The following is a 19251-nucleotide window of genomic DNA, read 5'->3' as shown; positions in this document are numbered from 1 at the left end:
ATTCAAAACATTTGCCAGCAAATAGCAAATGACTTTGAATAAATCCTGTCCAGGTTTTCTGGATCACCCATCTTCACTGATGAAAGTGTATTCTCTATAGCCTTGGGGATCATTAATAAATCAGGACAAATGTATTTAATTCCCCCATCCCCAGCAGTACTTACCTTTTTTGTGACAGTACTGGAGTTTTGGCCCAGCCCAGTGTCCACTTTAGTTCCCAGAAATCAGACAAGTGGCAATGTCTATAGAGTAAGCCTCACTTTCTTTGCACTGAAATGTCAACTCATTATATTTCAGGCATTTGGGTAAATGTCCAGGCAGTCACATAGGAGCACACACCATTATTATGGGTGCTGGACTTTAAGCAGAATGTGTTAGGACAGTTGTATTCTGGTATTTTAAGGCAACTGACAGTCGACATGCCTGTTACTTTATGCACTGTTTATACAATCTGAAAAGTCTGAAAGTAAATTCAGCTTAATTAGATCTGCAGATTTTGGAACATCCGCTGACCGGTCTGTTGGTTGCCGTGGTGATGGTATTTCAGCTGAGGGAAGGCTGCAGAATGGTACCAAATCCCAGGAAGCATGGATTATTTGCAAGTACAATTTAAATTTTGGTTTAGATCAAATTAAAGGATGTTCAGTATCTTACAAAAAAAGTTGAACCCCATTTCTCACTTTACCACTCAGCCCTTTACAAACTGTTTCTGCTTACCTAATTTTTCTGTTCCTTTATTAGAAAATATTCCATGGGAACCAGTGATCCACTATGCAACCCTCTGGAGCCTGGGTGGATCCTGCCCATGGACAGCCAAATGAAAATGTCACTCGTTTTGTCACAATTCCATGGTGGTGTCCCTAGCTGCACATCCATAGACATTCCTGCTGACATGGGTGACCCTGTGTCTGTTAACATGAAAAAGAAAATGCCCTCTTGTGTAGGTACATACATACGCATGTTGGGTAAACTCTCATAGACATTAGCATTAATGTCTAAGCATTAGCAAAAGACATTAGAATAGGCTCTTCTTCCTGAATGATCTCTGTTTACTAGATACTTATTGCAACCTGCTCCTTGTTACCTGGCCTAATCCTCATTGCCTTGAATTCTGCCTTGCTTTGTCCACTGTCTTCTTTGTCTTATCCTTTGCTGCCTGACTTGTCTGACCTTTGCCTTGTATCACCAACTCCAAGAAGGTTTCCTGTGTTGTGCTTTGGTACTCTGCTCAATTGGATTGGACAAAGTTTTTTGCTCTGGATCAAGTGTCAAGTCTTTCTTTTCTCGGGTGCCCTACTGTGGTGTTTTTTACTCATTTACTGTCCCTATGACACATATAATATAAAGTGGATATGGTATTCACTGGGCCATATGGGGCTAACAGAAATTAAAAAAGTTTCTCTCAACCTTTCTAACTTTAAAAATGTTTTTTTTTAATTCTTTTGGTGTCCTCATTGAAGAGCTTTCCCATAACTTCCTAAAACAAATTTGCTCGATAGGTTTCCAAAACCAAGAAAACCAGAAACTTCAGCCCTTCCTTAATCTATTTAAATCAAAGAAAAGGTTCTGGCTGGACTCAACTTTTTATTGTAGTAGTAAATAGACATTGTGGTTATCATTATTATCATCAGTCCCCTCAACCATTATTATTAGGAAAGTATTACTCACATATGTCTGTCCCCATAATTGTTAGAGAGTGTAAGAACTATGACAGCAGTGTATGTCCACATTAAAATACAGTGAAGCAATGGAAAATAAACAGGCGATGCTGGTTTCATTAAAGTGATCCTATTTTATGAAAAGCATAACACAAATATGTATTGCTTTCCATTTTACAACAGTAGATAAAAATAACACTCCAAGTCGTGATTAGATGTGGGAGGCCTTGGCTTTCCAATAACATCATAAGATATAATATGCCACCTGTCTGTCTCAAAAGCTGGTCAGAGCCTGGACGGATATTGAAACACATAATGAGGTATGCATGCGTTGCATAGACAGGCCCCGTCGAGGACTCAGGAATGACAGCACACATAATCATATATTCAATAACAAAACCAAAGCAACAGGCACTACTGCAATCAATAATAAAACCTTGGGAATGCATCGCAGCCGCTGGGCTAATTCTGTATTTTCTTCTTTCCCAGGTTAAAAATAATGAAAATGTGCCAGCACCATATGAACATCTTGGTGATAAGAGCATTCTGATACTAGGAGGTTATACTAGGGGGTTTATACTTAGATATTCGGTAATGAATAAAGATATACATATTGTTCAACAATCTTGGTTCTGGTGGGTATATGTGATTAGTGACTGGTGAATCTGCCTGCGTTGAGGGAATGTTGTTGGAAATCCTGTAAACCCGAGGAGAATTCCAGTGAATTCTGTAGGGGGGGGGGGTTCTTGTTAATATCTGTTTATTTTTACATTTATAGATAAACTAAAAAAATTACATGAAATGTTGGGCACTGCCATGAGGGCATCGCTCACACACAGTAACAACACCCTGATCAGATTAAATTCAGTAGCTTTAGAAGTGCCCCGTGCTTTTTCAGACTTTCAGATTGGCCAGTAGTCCCCTGTGTCCCTCCTTTCACTGATGTAAATCTTTCCTGCCACTAGTCAAATTTCTGTTAAGCTTATATTAAAAATTAGGAGACCTTGGATAATACAGCAGTGCAAAATTGGCCAGTAACAGGACATATGTAATCTGGGTTATTAGGTCCAACTGTACAGGGGTTTTAATACAAGGAATAGGATACTGCAAAGCATACAGCAAAATAAATCCGTCAGCAGCAGGAAAGTTTTAGTAAAATAGGAATAATTGGCATATCTGTACCTTTATCTATGACAATGGGGAAGTGCAATGAAAGTGTTTTGAGAGATTTTTCCTATAAAGATAATGAATAGATATGCTTTGGTGGTCAGTAACAAGTGAATGTTCAGTTTTGATCACCCCAAACATAATAAAGCAAAAATAATTAAAAACATAAATAGAGCTTAAACATTAAAACAGCACAAAAAGCTATTTAACCTTAAATAAGGTAGTATAATATATATATCTATATATATATATATATATATATATATAGTGACACCAAGGCAGGATTGGAGGTGGAAGGGAGATATATTTGCCCAGGATTCCTATGTGAAATAGCAGGTGGAAGACTCTCACCTGTGGGATAATTAATAAAGAAGTACTGAGGGTGAGGATATAACATAGAACCAGGAGCTCAGTCAGTAGTTCAGTTCTGCTTGGAGACACAGACATGGGCTCTGTGTGAGGAGCTCTGTTTGGAGAGACACAGACAGGTGGCCTGTGTGAGGGAGCTCTTTGTCTGGGGACACAGACAGTCGGTCCGTGTAAGGGAGCTCTGCTGAGAGACTCAGAAAGTCAGTCTGTGTGAGCTCAAAAGTGAGTAGAAGGTTGCTGAAATCTTGGTTATGAGCTGACAGGGAGAAGCCCTCCAACTGATAGACAGGCATGTCTGATGTATTGTAATTCTGGACAGACAAGGTTTTCTTTTGCTGTTTTGTTATTTTATCTGCAATCTTCAATAAACTTGGCTGCAAGCCAGTTTAAGGTGATACCTCGGTGTGTGATCTGAGTTGGATGAACCAGTATCCTTTGACCCCAGCAAAGGCGATCCTGAGCGTAAAGCTACGTACACACTTCCAATTATTATCGTTGGAAAACGAACGACGAACGATCCTGCACGATATCTACGAACGATCGTATAGCACCGATCCTGCACATGGAGATAACGACACGATCGTTCTTAGATATTGTACACACAATAGATACGATCGTTTGAGCGATAGAGGAACTATGTGCACGACAGGAAAGTGAACGAACGTTCGTTCATTACGCATGCTCAGCTCATGGACGATCAACGAACGACCGTACACACGAACGATGTTCAACGATCGTCGCCCAATCCGATCCGCCGGTCCGGTCGTTCGTTTCCAACAACTTTCCTCGTTCGTCGGCGTCGTTGGTTACTTTTTTACGAACGATTTTTTGCCCAATCGATCGTTCGTCGTTCGATTGGAACGATAAAAATTGGAAGTGTGTACGCACCTTAACCCCTCACAATATATATATATATACCTACCTCTACCATGGGACAACCTTGCAGCACAGAAGAAAATATTTGTAATGCATAGGACAGCAGCTAACCAGTAGCTAAACTTGACCACAAATAAAATCAAAACAAAAAAGTTAAGGAATTCACTAAAAGAAACTATCAGAAAAAAGTACACTTTCCAACACTAATCTCTGCCTATGCAGTGTAGATTTTCACTACAGCTTACAATTCATTGACACTATGGCTGTACCTTGCAAGTTTATAGTGAGGGGTTGACCTAACCAAAACTTTTTTTGCCAATTAAAAACTGCTGGCTGTAGTTTGAAAGGTCAAGCAGTGTATTATGGTTTTAAAAACAAATGTTCAACTGTGTTTTGCAATATTTGGGTGTTTTTTATTCAATCTAAAAGCACAGCATACAGTCAGCATCACATAAGTACCTTGATAAGTTTTGCATTTCTAAAGCTTTTTAAGTAAGCACTAAAGCTGTGAAATACATCACAACATTTTCAAGATGACTGTTACCATTTTCAAATACTTTTTCAAGTTAACTACTTTATGTATTAACACATGTGGTTGACCTTCACATTGAAGATCCAAAATGGAGTCTTGTAAGATGTAGAATAGTGCCAAAATGCAGACAATACAAGATTGGCAATTGTTTTTTTGCAGCTAAGGTAACCATTTATACATTTTTTTATGTTTAGTTAAATTTTTCTTTTTTTGTGACATGTTTACTTTAAAAATGTATCACTTTAACATCAACTATAACACTTTTCAAGGTAAGTCTGCTCTCTTTGATTTTGTGCAAATTTTTAAATTTTTCTCTTCCTGTCTGTCTATTGTACTTCCATCAAACTATTTTTCTCTTACCATTGCTTTCAGTGTTTTCCTGGTATTATTTTATCTTTATCATTGGTGTTTTCTCTTTAAAAATGTATTGGTAAATAATGTATAAATATAGTATCTACAGTAATTACATACAAGAAGAGATGCTATGACCTGTTCAGATTTACTCCACCTCTACCCATTGTCTCATCATCACCTCTTTATGCAGCTTTACCCTTGGTGATGCCCTTTAGAGGTGAGTCTTAACATTCTTTTAATCTCCCATTTGCTTTTAGTTCTTTTCTCACTCCCAGCTTGTCCCTGCATTTAAAGCTTTTAATATTCATTTGCTTTGGTACTCTCGAGCTGCCAGGTTTTATAAGACACCAGCTAAGATCTGGTGCCTCAGCAGACCCTTCACTCCATCTTGGGCCCGCCCTGATCTTAATTGCTGGTGACAAGGACAGACAGTGAAACCACATGGGATGCATTCAAAGTAGGGACCTCAGGGCTGGTGTCACAATCCACACGCACAGACACCCAAACAGACAAACATACAGATAGAAACAAAACCAGGAATAATTACATTGACATTACTCAGTATTATGCCCTTGGCTTTTTGGTCTGATTTTGCTGTGCCTGTTTTTCTTTTACTGTTTGTTAGAAAATGTCTCTGTATATTATTAGCAAGTGTTAAACACAGTGCTGTAACATTCTAATGAAAATATCAACGTTTATATTTATTAATTTGTCTATTGGTTGAACTGGCTAGATTAGGTCTTTTTATTAGCTTATTAACTATGGGTAACTATGTAGCCGAAGGGCCTTTTCTCATTTGCAGTGTGGAACCGCAAGTGTTGGGTGAACTGGATGAACTCCTGGGTGAACTGCAATGAGAGACAAACCACACCTCTGCTGGGATAGTGCAAATTATTAAATGACAATTGCACAGCCAAAAGAAAATGATCACTTTTGGGAATTGTGCTACATACAAAAAAAAACTGTTCTCTACCACTATCATTTACTTGAAAGGTAGAAGTAAGAACAATAGTTGAGTAGTTGGTCAAAAAGGCACTTACACCTACTACAAAGAATCAGGGCAGACACCTTTCTACCATGTTTCACTAAAACATATATAAAAGCTGATTCAAAAGAATGTCCATGTATATTTTAAATCTTGAGTTAAGTAAGTGAACCTGAAAAGGCATATATTTGTTAAATGCTAGGAACCTACTTTTCACTTTAAAATGGACCTGAACACAAATGTGCCCAAACGGTACCCTGTAAAATATACATTTAGTCTGAAATTACTCCTAAAAAATAGCAGTGCACTTCTTGGTAGTAAGTTACCTTGGGGCCAATGACCAACTTCTGCCCCAAACTGTTATTCTTACAGGTTGACCTAAAGCGGAGAAAGGTATGGAAAGTCAGCAATTGGTGGAAAGATTAACTTCAGGGAGACCACAGGCAATTTTGACGACTAATTCTTTGTTTTTTGCTGCCTTTTTGCGGGGGCACAGCTTCAATAATTCAGATCCACAAAAAAGGTTGCTGGCAGGTAAAAAAGAAAAGAGATCCCCCCCTCCTATACCAGCCTTTCTCAACCTTTTTACCCTGAAGGAACCATTGAAATAACTTTCTGGACCTGGGGAACCTTAGAAGAACCTTAGGAGACAGAGGAAACAATACCCCTTGCAGTGGTGGTCGGTGGAAAGAATGCCACCTATGTATAACTAAAAAGGGCTTCAGTGTCATGCTACTGACTCCTCCAAGTGGCAATGACCATGAAGCTATGAGGTCACCATCACATGGGATGTCAATAAGCCAAAAGCTCCCAAAACCCCCTTCTGGATGAACCCTAGGGCACCACAGAACCCTGGTTAAGAATGGCTATCCTATACATTCCTTGCAGACTATCACTGTAATGGGCAGCCTCACTGTCACATAAGTATATGAATGTTGAGGCTACACTTCAGCACACTACATCACAACAGTCTTACATTTAGGTAGATCAGGGAGACTGTGAGCTACTGTTGAAATGTCACCCACTGGGTGTTCACACAAATTTTACAATATCTAATGAAAGGTTTTTTTGTTACGGATGGGTAGTGTCGAGAGCATAAGCGATGCGTCTGTGAACAAATTGTATGGCAATTAGGCACTACAATGCCACTCTCTTAAGCCTTTGTGATTTTGTACTGCATGATCTTCCATCTGAAAAGGGATTGGTTCCTTTGGTCTGGGTGCTGTAGGAGAGGATGTGGAGATAGAAGCTTAACTTGTTCCTGATGAAACAGGCTCACTTCCGAAAAATGTGTTGAACCTAAAAGCCTATCTGCAAAATAACAGACCAAATATGCTGGATACCATTCTTGGTTTTTTGGAAATACATTTTTATTTTTTTTTTTAAAATGATTAAATTGTTATTAATGTTGATTTTCATACAATTTATGCTGTCAAAGTCTCATGGTGATTGACCCACCTAAAATGAAAATTTATATGTGATAGAGAGACAGGGCACTAAGTGAGGTAGCCAGATGCCCAGCCAGGCTATTGTTTGTTTTGTTGTAAATTTAGAGACACTTGTTTGTTAACACCACATTAAATAAACCCACTTGCTGCTGGTTTGGACATTTCAAGTCTGCTGCCTCTTATCTGCCCTGAAGCCATTCTGTTACCACAAGCAATTCCCCCCCGTGATATCTCACAATATACATAGTAGTTCTGTAGCTCATTATAAGAGAAATCTAGAACGTGAAGCATCCCTTTTGGTAATACCAGCCCGTATGCCACTATATAGCTTATCAAGAGAAGGACAAACATGTTGTCCCTTAGAAAAACAGGTGTCTGATACTGGTGGCGGCAACGTGCAAGTCACATAGCAAAGGATTAGCATATGGACATATGCACTTAGGACCCCTTACCGGAACATTTGCATGCCATAAAAAAAGTCTGATGGTATGAAGGTCTGAATGTTGGCAGCACTGACAGCACTGAACAGCACAGCAATCCTTAACAAGAAAATGTCTCCTAAAACAAAATTTTACTAATATTAAAAATCATTGTGCCCAACAGGAAACCTTGCACAATAGACAGGAAAGCATGTTGTGTCTCTTTTATACCTAAAGCATGTTTCATGTCCTTTGTGCTGAGCTATATTTCCTATAATTATTGTCCCTGTGTATAATAATTACCCTTGTTATTATTCTCAGCACCGTTAAAGCAGAGTGAATAGGTAGTTAGACAGCGGTAATAAATTAGTTCTGCCAACTAAGTTACCCTTTCTAATTACTTTGGTTTATCATAGCTATCAGACCCATCATTCTATAAGCATTTAGCAGGGTCATTTGAATTTATGCAAATAATTCCCACTGCAGCCACAGTTACTACATGTTCAGTAAAGCAGGAGGTACCTTAATGATATTCCAAATTCTCCCGCTGGCATCCACTGCTCAGATGCTGCATAATTTGTCTTAACCCTATTGATGCTAAAGAGGCTTTCAAAATGTTACCGATCAATGTGCTGCAGGTACCTGCAGCAGGAAAAGATTTAATGAGGGGAGTGAAATATGAAAACTGACTTTTTTCTCTAAATATTACAGTGGAATGAGCTAGATTTTTTTTTTAAATCTTTTGCATCTAACTGGCATATATCCGCTAATATATCCACTTCTTATAACAGTAATGAGGCAAGACAAAGTAGCAGGGCACATTTAGCTGGCAGACAGAACACAACTCCTGCCAGTCTTCAAGCCATTTTGTATTGCTTTACATATATCACAAAGCACTCTGGGGCTTGGATCATTACTTATCTATAGGTCCCAAGTCCACCATTTACTAAAGATGCTCTCATAAATGGCAATAATAATGTAGATAAATGTTTGCTTATATAAGGATAGCGTGTAAGGCTCTGGCTGCTTTCCAGGATCCAGATAATGGTGCCTTTGTGGACAATTTGTGTGATTAGGTGAAATTTTCATAAATGGGTTCTATTGCGAACATGGAACATTGTAAGATTTAGGGTTCTGCTTTGTGAAATGGCCAGTAAACCTAAAGTATGTTGCCTTCCAAAAGAGAAAAAACTCCAATCGCCATTTACTATGATTTCTTTGAACGGCAGATACCAAAATATTGTATTGTATTATGTTGTGCAGCTTTTAGATATATGGTTTGCTGCCAGCATGTTGGGTTAGAGAAGGCTTATTATGTATAGGTATATATGGGAGCTGGCAGGTTTTCCCTAAAGAATATAAAGAATTGATAAGTGTGTATATAGCAACAGTCATAGTATAGCCTCAATATGCCCAGAGATAATGCACATGCCTGTGTTAAAAAATTGAAAAATTGTTACCTTTTGTGACTGTAATTTTGAATTGTTCCCTTACATTTGGTCCCAGTAACAAAAGCTAGGACCAGTAAAGGAGAAGTAAAGACATTTAAAAAATTCAAATAGCACTGGGATTGATTCTTTTCTGAGATGGTTTGAGCAAACCCCTAAATCACGAACAAACAATAATGGCAAAAATGGTATATACAATAATGGCAAAAGTAGATGACATTGAGGAGTATAGAATCAAACACTGGAAGACATCATATTTTTGACAAATGTGACTTTATTGGTACCTAACAAATGAACACATATTCATTGCTGAAATATTTTGTAGGGCAATATTCCTACACATATGTATATAAATTAATATAAAAAAAAAATATATATATATATATTTATATATATATAACACAACATGTATTCCTTTTTTTCTCATTCCTAAAGTAAAGATAAAACGTACCTTTCTAAAAAAAAAGGCTACCAAACATTCTTATTTTGCAGGTCAATGATCTCCTAATATTATTAGATATTTCTGACTAATAGGGCCTTTGTTTATTTCTGCTGATTTTTGAAAAATGTCCTCAGATTAGATATTTCAGTTCATATCCCAAATTAAGGATTGATAATGTGATACCAGCTATGTAGCTAAAATAGAAAGGATATTATTAAAGGCCTTGAGGGAATACATTTTTATTACTTTATGATAGAATACATTTGAGAAACCTGCATGACAGGTGGATGCGAACTAGGAGTTTTTTTTTATTTAATATAGGAAAAAAATTAATATTTACCTGCTTGTATTTGCATCTACTGCCTTGCTGAGCGATAATCATATGCATTCTTTTGCGGTTTTATTATTTTCAGATGCTTGCCTACAGAGTTAATAGAGAGTTTATCATTAAAATGTTGCAATCGCATTTAGCTTTGAACTTTCATTATAGAATTGTTGTTTTCAATGTCTTGACTAGGGGTAAGCAAAGTTCTTAAAATCCTCTCTGCCCCCTTTTTATCCTTTTTACCGAGAAAGTTCCTTCGCCATTGAAAAATCTTGGTGTCTATAATTAATATATATATATATATATATATATATATATATATATATATGTGTGTAATTTTACTACTAGTACTTTTACTACTACTTGGCGCCTTCACTCCCCAGACACAGATGATGCCTACTATACTATATGTTTTCATGTAAGACACATGCATTACAAGTAATATCTAGGTGTATTACTCACACTTATTTATTACCTCTGGGACCGACCACGTACTGACAATACCTTCATTTGCTTTATTTCTCTATATTGATAACGTCTTTCTTCTTCAGGCATAATCTGTGCTCACCATCAAAATCTAACTTAATATATATTATCCTGGTGCAAATGCAGTTTTATGTTGTTTTCACAAACATCTGCCACAGATCAAACGCCTGCTGTAGATTGGAGAGATGTAACCGGCTTTCTCCTGCCTGCAGTAGACTAATGACATAATCGTTCAGTTAATAATTTCCATGTAGCTGAGCTCTTTTGTGTCTCTTATTAGTTTAGTTGCCCTTGTCTGCACTAATGTTGTTCCATAACATCCTTTATGTTAAAAACTGACCTGCATATCCAGATTGGGTGTTACTAATGCTTTGTACAAGATAATCTTGATTTCTGAAGTCTATATCCTTTTAAAAGGGTATTTTGGTTGCCTTACAAACTGCAGTTTGGCATTGCATGCTATTAATAAGGTGATGATCCACCAGAACACCCAGATCCTTCTAGATTTTTGGCAGTTGCACTGCCTCTAAAATAAATGATGCATGTAAATTTTTACCTCCAAGTATATAAGTTTCCTTTTTTTACCTTAAACCTCATTTGCTCTGCCTGATACAAAAACGTGTATTTGCACTATGTACATTGGTGCTATCTGCAAATAAAATGGTTCTTTTCCCAAACTCTTCCCAAAAATCCCATTGATCCTTGGGGTACATTACTAACAACCTTGGACCATTCAGAGTAATAATATCAATAATCATTCTGTCTGAAAACAGTCTTTAAGCTAATTTTTTTTATTTATAGTCATTTTTCATTTGCTTGTAATTTATTTTTATTCATTTATTAGTGATTGTCCAAGCCTATAGATTATACCTGTGGAGTACTGTGTAGAACACTTTTGTAAGTCCATGACCACTTTTTACTTTGCCTACTTCCTCATAAATATACATTATTTTGTTTGACAAAATCACTTTTATATGAAGCCATGCTGACTGTCCTTTAAAATATTATCTTCTAGCAGAGACTGTTCTTTGTGGCCCTCTATCAAACTCCCAAATATCTTCCCCGCTATAGAAGTTAAACTCACAGATCATTAATTACTTGGTAAAGACTATGATATCAATTATGAGCCAGTGTGGCTCATTCGAAACTCTGGTATTATTATTCCCATTATGGACTTAAGCTCCACAATTTTCCTTTGTATACACAGAGCTAAAGAAGGTATTTAATCAATTTGCCTTTTCTTTATCCCCAGTTACCAACTCAGAGATATCAGAGAAAGGGTATTCCACTAACCCGACTCTCATATTCAGTTCTATATCACAGCCATAATGACAAAGCTCTTGGTTTAGTCAAACATGGGGGACTGTAATGGACCTGATGGTAAGATGTGTATGTGATAAACTGCTGATTAAAGTTTATAAAAATGAAAAGTTGCAGCTTAGCAATGCCCATATATTGGGCCATACAGGTCAGAGAACAAGGGAATAGATCATGTGGCTGAAAAAAAGGGTACTGTATTACTGAAAAGTTAGATTGGCGCAATACATGGATATATTTTTTAGCATGATTATTTATATTAATTGTAGATAGGCTTACATACACTTTACTATATTTAAAGATTTTGAGAATTTCAATTTCTCTCTTTTACAACTTGTCAATCATTTTGAGTGAAAATTTGAGATCTTGATTGTGTTTTTACATCTTTTTTATATTCTTTGTAATTTGCAAATGTTGAAAGTGATCCCTGATTTTAATATAATGTACTTTTCATATTCTTTATGGCTTTTCTAACACTGGGTGTAAACCACCCCGGTTTCCAGGTTTTACAATTATGTTTTGCAGTGTGTTTGCATGAAGTAGATTTGATGTCCTTAATATTAACTACATGGAGTATGGAAGTCATTGTTTGAGATGACCAGGTCCAGCAGAGCATGAATTCTAGTTAGGTTTTCTATAAACTCTATTAGCAACCATGCAACACATGCAGTATAAAAACATCGCTTTCAACTGCAGCAGAACTTTAATGACAACAAGCTGCAGAACATCCAAACCTTATTTGTCATCTACTACATCAAAATGGTTAAGTTTTCAGATAAACAACAAATCCCCTAGTAACCTGAAAAGGCAATCCATATCATATAAAAATGAAATGTATTTTTTAACAAATAATAAAATTAGATATGTCCCATTTTATGTTATCTAATCAAAGCAAGTATATGTATTGTTTTATCTGTAATGAATCACTGGCATTGGCTGTCATGGTTTATTCTCACACGTCAGTTATCTTGATGATTGTGAGTAAATCTATATACTTTCCAAGATTCGTGTAAAATGTGAACTTTAATCATTGGTTTATTTCTCTGACAATAAATCCGTGTATATATAATATTTTACAGGAATGAAATATAATTTTACGTTTTTATTGTATAGTGTTGACTTTACGAAAGTGGTTGTCGTTGTTCTAACTTTTGTGATATAGTTTCAGACACAACAGTGGCATCTGCTGGAGAATGTGTGTGTCGCTGTCATCGCAACATTTACTGTGCTACAGAGGCTACAGAGGTAAATGCAAAGGTCGATTGATTATAGGATATAGTAAGTATTTTATTATTGTTAAATAATAAGAATAAAAGTACAGGTGCCAAGTGTGATGTTATCCCATGTACAATACAGTTATTATATATAGGCATTATATAGAAAATGTTATTCCACATTTGTATGCCTACATATTTTTATATGCAGTGGCAGGTTGCCACTGAAACCATTTTCTACTCATCCACATGTAAGGACCTCTCCAATGTTAAAGTGGAACCTCATACAGATAGTCAAAAATACAAAACAACAACCCACATGGATATGTTCTATTTGCCAAATATTTGTATTTCTGCCCAGATTTATCCAGCCGCACAGTTCAGACATATCTGAGCAGCAAACCTGATATTTCTCAGATAGTAAGTAATGCAGATAATAAGTAATGCAATGCAGATAGATCATGTTTCTCCCCCACCCTGTGAATGGACAGTAAAATAAAAAGCAGCCAATGACCAATGTTTTATATATAAATATATATATATATATATATATATATATATATATATATAATATATATATATGATTATTCCTATAATCAGCTGTTACTTGTTAGCTCAGTGCAGCACCAGCTCACCTTTAGATGAAATGTCAGAAAAAACAGATGTAGCCATATTGGAGGTGATTTGAGTAACCTCCATAAGATGCACTTTTGTGCCACCATGGCATTCTTATCATGCCTTATATACAAAGGTGGCACAGAAATGAGGAAAGCTTTTTTTTTTAGATCTTTCCCAATTCCAGCTAAGAAGAAACTTGTAAAGACTTATCAGGCACCGCTGTAAATAACTAGGCAAAAGGGGGGTTACTGGGGTAGGGTTTTCTTTCTTACTAGTGGGGATTTTGCAGGGGAATAAAGAAGTTTTGCTGAAAAGAGTTTTTTTTTGTACCAATATAACACATATTCATTATTGTCTATTTCTTGTCCACATATTGCCATGTTTTTCATATACTGTCACAATTGTCAGTTTGTTCTAAAAAGATACACACATATGGTCATAACTCTACCCTTTCTGCAGTAATTACAGCCTTTATATTGTAATAATAGACTGGTCGTTGCGTGAATAGTATAAAGTAACCCATTATGGGCCCATGTATGGTCAGGAAAACCTTAGATTTTATTTATTTAGCTTAAAGAGTTTGTTCTATTAATTTTGTTGCTATTAAATCTTTAGTGTTTTTTATTAACATAATTTACCATAATTTAGTAAAATAAAACATTTGGGTAAAGAAAATATTTGCTGTGTCAGACTTTGTTCTGGTCATTATGTTTTCACTTCATGGGGAACTAAACAGAAAACAGGAGGTAGAGGTTTTTGGTAATGGAGACATGCCAAGTCACATGCCACACATCCTGGTGGCATTTTAATTATTTTGCTTACACACCACGGCAAATGCACCTAGCTATGTAGAGTTCTATTCCTGACACTGCTGGGAATAGACCTAGTTGGAAGGGACACCATGATGTGCATATGCAGGATTTATCAACAGTTGTCTCCTACTGGCTGAAGAGGATTGCATTGGAAGTGTTGGCAGCCATGGTGGAGACTTCAGGGGATGCAGCGGTAATAGGATCATGGGCCTGGTATTTCTGTAAGGCACTAAATAAAAGATTAGTCTGTGTCATGATTGGCAATTATAGCAAAAGATAATCACCCACCAACAACACCAATTATTTATTGGAATGTATAGAAGAGTGTGTGTAGCTGCCATTTAATGACATAATTGCTTTAGAACTAATTAATTTTTGCCTTAAATACAGCACCGTCTTTCCTGAATAATATTATTAGTTCACCGTTTTTACATTTTTTTGTCTGTAATCATTTTATTTCTTTAGCTAACTTTTATATACTCACTTTTCAGCATTATTGAATACATTAATAAAATAGAACAGCCTGAAATAGTCAGATTACATCCACTTACTTACATAGAACCATGAATAAACTGTAGTGAGTTCTCACCACAAATTATAAATCTACTCTTTGCTTTGACTGATCTGAACTTTTAGAAGCCTGATTTCTGTGGAGTACTGCACACCTTTGCTTTTAGCATTTAATCCTATTTTAATCCAATAACAAAACAATATATATATTCAATTTTGTTGTTTTCCTAAACCCTTCTATAAACAATAATATACAATACTAAAACTTTTCCAACTTAAAACTATACCAAATGATTTAAATATGAACCTATAGGGAACATTTAATATAGTTTTGTACAGAAAGAAGGAAAGTTAGACCTTCTCCTATAAAAACTACTGTTTGTATCCGATTTAGGAGATTTGCTTCCACTTTTCCATGCATCAAGATTGTATAATACTTTAGGTTGTTGTCTGCAGGTGTGTGTTATTTTTTTGCACCAGGAAATTATGTTGCCAATCACTGGTGAGTTACAAAAGGCTTAAACTAAAGCTCTGCTTTGAAAGTTTGCAGTCAAGCAAGTCTTTTTTGTAGAAAGGGAAAGATGAGATCCCTATGGTAATAAAAATACTTACCTGCCTGAGCTTCTGAAAAAAAACTGGGCTGTGCAGGGTATTATGTGGAGATGATTATGTAGTATCCTGGCATCCCCAATGGCTGAATGAAATCACTGTGTGCATGCACAGGAATTATGCAATCCCGCCCAATCTAGAATGGCCAGTGATCAGAATAAGGAAGAATGGAAGAAGTGAGTATATTTTAAAAATTGTGATCAGGCAGATAAGGTTATTTTATTGCAGGAAGGACATGTCCTTTTTAAAATAAAATAATCTACAAAGTCACAATTTTTTTTTTATTTTAGTTTTGCTTTAAAAACAGCAAATTTTGTCCAATATTGTATTTAAATCTTAGGGTACTTGGCGTATTTCCAGATATGTGAGTAATCCAGCATGAAATGTTTCCTTTGTGGTGGTGCTTCCTGTAATAAAGACCAGTCACTACAGCTCCCTCTGTATGTGCACCATTGCTGGTCACCATGGCCCCATGAAGATTTCTGCAGGCAGCTTGTAGTGGGCTTGTTGGGTCCCTTTCACAGCTATTCCCTCTAGACAAGCTATGTGCAGTACACTGATGATGTTGTAGACACTTTTACAACATAATCGACCTGATTTATTAGAGCTCTCTAAGGCTGGAGAGGATAGACTTTCATCAGTGAAACTGGGTGATCCAACAAACCTGGAAAGGATTTCTTCAAAGTAATTTTTGTTTAGTTTTGAATCCTGGACCAGATCCATACCAGGTTTTCTGGATCACCCAGCTTCACTGATGAAGGGGTATCTTCTAACAAAAATAATTATTTAAAAGTTGAATTTAATATATTTAAATAAAAATGTTTGTGCATGGAGTCCAGCTTTATTCTTCCTTTCATCTATTGATTGTATAATACAAAAATGTTGAAATTTGTAATTCAGTTTTCTAAGCTTTTTTTTTAGCACCTATAAGATTGAAGTTGAATATTGTGTTGCACTGCTCTTTCAAAAGAATAATTTAGTTCATAAGTTGCAACTAGAAGCTTAAATGTAATATCCTTCAAAATATAATACAAGTATAAGGAAAGAGAGACAGAGCATCACTAATTGATTCCCATGCCACGTTGTGACAGTTCTTGTGAGCTTCCGCAGACCTGTTATAGTAGAACAGGTGAGAAAGCTATTGTTGTAGCAAGATGTCAGACACAAATGGTCAAACATGTTTAGCATCACTGAGCAAGCACAGCATTTAATTACATTCACATATTCTATGCATTGAACTGGCTTTTAGCATGTAAGTAATGTTCAGCAAGTGCAGAAATTAAATTAAAAAATCTATTTTTTCAATTGATCCAGCTCATTGGTGCAGGCTAAACTAGTTCTTATCGCACGCTTTTTACACAGGCTTTTTTTAAATGAAAATTGCCTTACTTCATTTTCATGGTGTAATGCCACCATGTGTGTCAGGATTAAAAAGTATTGAAGAAATAAAGTGCAGACCATTTATCTTTAGGAGTGTCTGTGAACCAACGTAACCTCTAGAGAAAGTGTGCAGAGCAGAACATGTAAATTAAATTCTGTCGAAGCAAATGGATTATGTATTTGGGCCGGTGTTTGATAAATCATGTCTTCGCTTGACCCATGTGACCTGTGACAGCCACTTGTGGTTTATCCTGTCAGTGGTGCATTGGTCCAAGGTCACCAGGGAAAGCTGTAAATAAATCATAGATAAGACACTGATTTGATGGAAAATCTTTTTTTTCAAACATTAATTAAAATGTTGTACTGTGTTGTCAACATGTTCAGTTGAGCTTTCTAGAGACACCCACTTTCTGTAATTTCTATTTTGTTTAAAATGCATTTAAAAAAAAAAGTGTGTGTATATATATATATATATATATATATATATATAATATATTTATACATATAATATATTTATACATATATATCTCAAGTGCAATTTAGATTAAGTTCAGACTAGTGTTTTTGCAAACAATTTTGGGGTTTTAAGAGGTGGACTAGTAATGCAGAACTAAACTTGTTAGTGGGTGGTAAGCGTCTGCCATACTGCTGTGCAGTATGATTATGTGATTAGGCAGGTCAATATATGATTATGGCACATACACACCCTGTGCAGTTGCCCTGCAGCGATGATAAATCCAGGGCCTGCAATTATGGCACACATGGAAGGTGCCATGCGCATACTCCATACAGTTTAGATCTAAAACAAAAAGCCACCAGGAGCAAGGGAGCTAGTAATTTAACATGAGAACCATTTCTTATCTGTTTCGTCAAATGGTACTAAGACATGGTGTTTTTTATTTCTGTTTTTTACAGTTTAGGTGTAGGGAACTTACCTGTCCTGCAAGCCCGCGGCGTCCCTGGGGATCCCATCCGCAGAGGGAGATGCCGCTGCAGCAGGCACCATGGCCGAGGCTGCTGCCCTGCTCACAGCGTGTCTCTCTCTGCAGGCGGAGGGATTTATTCCAGCCGACCTACTGTTCGGCCAGGCGGCATCCCTTGCATCTCTATGGATGTGATTACTGAAAGTTCTGTTCTCAGCACTCCTGTGGAGGTGCAAAGTAGGGCACATCCCAGGGGTTCTGGGGCAAAAGGTGCGCACGCTTCCACGCGTGCCTCTTGTACCCCCCGAGGGCGTGGCACTCGGCTGCCTCGCCGTGGGGCAGGACATAGTTTGAATTCCCTGTAGTCACTCTGGCCATTTAAGGGGAACCTGTCCTGAACACCATTGCCCGCTATAAGCCTCTGTGAATACAGTTTGCTTGGGTGCGCTCTTTGTGTTGGTTTATGTTAATCCAGTTTGGCATTACCATAGCGACCTGGTCTGAAACCTTATTCTGCCTGAACTCTGCCTGCCCTGACCTCGGATTGTTTGTGACCACTTTTGCCTGCTGCCTGCTCTGACCTCGGATTGTTCCTGACCTGCCTTTGCCTTACCCTCCTGTACTACGCTTATTGGACTTATCATCTGTAAATAACCCTTGTCCTGTTTTATGAAAATAATAAAGCTTGATAAAAGGATTCTAGTAGTTGCCTGTGGTTTTTGTGTCCAGGTGCATTACATTAGGTCCATTTTAAAACCACTTGCAAAAAATGGTTATCAATAAAACAAATAGTTTTTTTTGTTTTGTGTTTGTTTGTTTGTTTGTTACAGGTGTTTGCACACTGTAGCATTTGCATGTGTTTTTTTCAGACACTCAGTGCAGCATCCAGGGGCTGTTTTGCTATCCAACCATCTCTGTTGACTTGCATCAAACCTCTTGCAACCATTAATGCATTTGTAATCGATGTCTTGAAATTGTTAAGAATCATCTTTTAGAAAAAATACAACTTTGCAAGACATTAAAAAGTTGCAAATGCCTACATTGTCTAGGGGCATTTGGGAGCAGTAAATACTATGGTAGAAAAGAAAGCTAGTCTCGGCCTAGCCTAACAGTCCTCCCTAATGGTGGCTGCCATCAGTTTTCGTTTTTCATACTTAAGATTCTGGACAGCCTGTGTACACTTGGTGGGCTGCAGGTATCTTAATGGTACCATACAGTGAAGAGGGAACTAGCAAAATGCAAGACTGAAGGAAAATCAGTCAGTAAAAAGAGATAAATGGTCTGTGGTTATTAAAGCGCTCCAAGACTGGAGAGGATACACTTTCATCAGTGAAGCTGAGTAATCCAGCAAACCTGGAA

Source organism: Pyxicephalus adspersus, chromosome 1 (genome assembly GCF_032062135.1).
Source record: "Pyxicephalus adspersus chromosome 1, UCB_Pads_2.0, whole genome shotgun sequence".
NCBI classification, from domain to species: Eukaryota; Metazoa; Chordata; class Amphibia; order Anura; family Pyxicephalidae; genus Pyxicephalus; species Pyxicephalus adspersus.
The sequence above is the reverse complement of the archived record's forward strand: the minus strand, read 5'-3'. Positions refer to the sequence as shown.